The sequence below is a fragment of the Cryptomeria japonica genome, chromosome 4 (genome assembly GCF_030272615.1).
Source record: "Cryptomeria japonica chromosome 4, Sugi_1.0, whole genome shotgun sequence".
Classification (NCBI taxonomy): Eukaryota; Viridiplantae; Streptophyta; class Pinopsida; order Cupressales; family Cupressaceae; genus Cryptomeria; species Cryptomeria japonica.
Window position 1 is genome coordinate 517,523,913 of NC_081408.1, and position 2,750 is coordinate 517,526,662.

Genomic DNA, 2,750 nt, shown 5'->3' on the forward strand with positions numbered 1-2,750 from the left:
TAAGGAATTCATAGGCGACGAACTGAAAGTAGGAATTGGGCGAATTCACAGATAAAGCTCAGTAATTCCAAGTAAGCTGTTTGCACACAGACCTCTTTTTTAAAATTCAAATGGAATCATCATCTAAAACTAATAAGACCAGAAAGGGAAAAGAACCTATCGCCGCAGAAGAAAAACCTAAAAGACATAAAAGGCAAGGGCGTTCTTTGGCCCAGGACCTGATTGACCAGTGCCCATCATCTAGTTTGAGGTCCAAGAAGATTAGAGTTGATGAGGAAGGCCTGGAGGACCGGTTTGAGGATCTTGGAGACATATGGACAAAATTGAGAGGGTATGAATTATTCATATATGGGTACAACAGAACGGTTTCCCCTCAACCTATCAACAATTTATGGCAATTGAACTTAGGAAGGTTAGTTGTGGCTAATGTATTCGTGAATGTGGAGCTCATGAAGGCATTGGCAAACAATTATGACCCTAAAACTAGGACCATATATAACTACATGGGTGAGCCAATTCTTGCAATCAGAAAGGAGGTTATTAACACCGTGTTCGAGTTGGATTGGGGATTTGAAGAATTGATTGACCTCGAGAAGTTAATAAGTGAATATTTTAACCTAGAGCACATTTACAAAACGTGGAGACTCCCTATACATAGACCTAGGAATGCAGGGTCCTTAGTGCCACTAGGTCAAGATGACAAAGCTCCCTATGATGTCAACTCTTTCCATCCATATTTCAAGTATACCTATTACTATGTTGCCCAAGTGCTAGGGATAAAATCCCATCCTTTGATGGATATTGTAGCCATGGTCATTTGTGTCGATTTGCAGTCTAAGGACCCCCACTTCTTTGATTTTTCTGCTTATTTGGTTGAGGTTTTGAATCATGGGTTAGAAAAGTTAAAGGGGGATGTCATCAATATTCATTTCAAGAATTATTCCTTACTTATGCATATGCTATTGTATGTGGGCCAAGATGAAGGGTTATGGCTAGAAGAGTTATGTGTCAGGACATATGACAATGCTGGGATGAGAAAACTAGTGCAACTATGGGTTTCTCCATGGGACCAAAGGTATGTGAATAATCAATATTGGCATTTTGAGGAGTTCTTTGTCAAGCCATTATATAGACTATTGGGATGCCCATGCGATCATGCCCTTGCACCAGAGGTTCAAAGATTCCTAAGACCAAAAGATTTCGCTAAAGATCCCTCAATTGAACACAATTGGTATTGTTTTTCAGACTGCACACAAGTCAGGGTATATGGGTTCGAAGGGAGATCATACTTACTACCACTTACAGTCCCTAACAGAGTGGCTTGTCTGGAAATTGTGAGGCAACTGTCAATAGTGAGTATAGAACATCTGACAAGCCATGGGAAACAATCAATTGTGCCTGGGTTGTTAGTATTTTCAAATTTTATTGTGAAAATTTCAAAGAGTTATGGCCTGCTGCACACAAAATTGGATTATTATGGCATGGCTATGGGGGATCCAAGGCCCAATTTTGATCCTGAAGGATACATAAGGATAGCCCGGTCATCACAAAAGATGAAGGGTGGAGAACATAAATCTTACCTACTAGATGACCTCATTAAGAACATTGGCAGAGAAGAGGCTAGAGTGAAGCGAATAAAGTTTGAGAAAGCAATGCGGGCTTATAAATGGAAGCTTTTTAGAAGGAAAATGGATGAGAACGTGCTACAAAAGATTGAAGACCCCTTGGAGCTGGCCAACAAACTTGTGGAGCATGAATTGGAAATACTTGAGGGTGTCCTGCCTCATGTTTTTAGGGATTACATTGATACTATTAGGAATACAGAGCCTTTGGCTCATATGTCTCCTGCTTCCACATCTAGCATCGTTCCATTCACTCCTCGAGAGGATTACCCCCTGGTTATGAAGAGGATACACTGATAGACTTGGCAACAGGACAACTGAATGTCCGAGAAGTGTCTGACATCAGATTCCTGGAGCATGAGGATTTCATCGCTGATAGTGACTTCATTGCTTCCAAGGAGTTCACCGCATTCCGCTATCAACATAAGGATCTCAAATTAGGAATAACATGAGAAATAGTGAAGAAGAGCAGCAGCTTCAAAAGTTACAAGAGGAGATGGATCTTGTGATGAGAGAAATGACACCTGAGAAGGGAAGACAGTTGCTTAAGGAAGCTGGTGTGCTATTATACTCTGGATGGGACATGAACTCTGCCTTGTTGTTTGATGGATTCCTTAAGAAACAAGACCCAAGTAGGCAAATGATGCCAAAAGAGATTGATAAACTCTTTAGAGGATCAAGATATGATCCAGATCAGAAGGCTCTTCTACAGTGGGCTATCTATCCCAAAGATAGAAGACTTATGTTGGTTGATACATAAGAAGCTTTTGGACATTTGATGGTGCAGTAGGTTGGAAAGACTGACCCTAGAACAACTACCAAACTAAATTTGGATGTCGCTAAACTGAACCAAGATTAGATAGAGTTTCTGGTTCGAGAAAATTCTACATAAAAAAGCCTATATGAGAAAACCGATGAAGAAAAATAGAGGCTGCAAGCAAGATTGCTTCAGATTGATATAGGTACCAGTCAAATAGGGATGACATACGGTGTTGACAAAGATGCCATGGATGCCTTGACAGATGCTATGTATTGGAGGAACAGGCCAAAAAGACATCTCGACAAGTACAAAAGGTACAACAAAAGATGGATAAGTTGATTCTAGAGATCATTGAACATAGGTTCAGA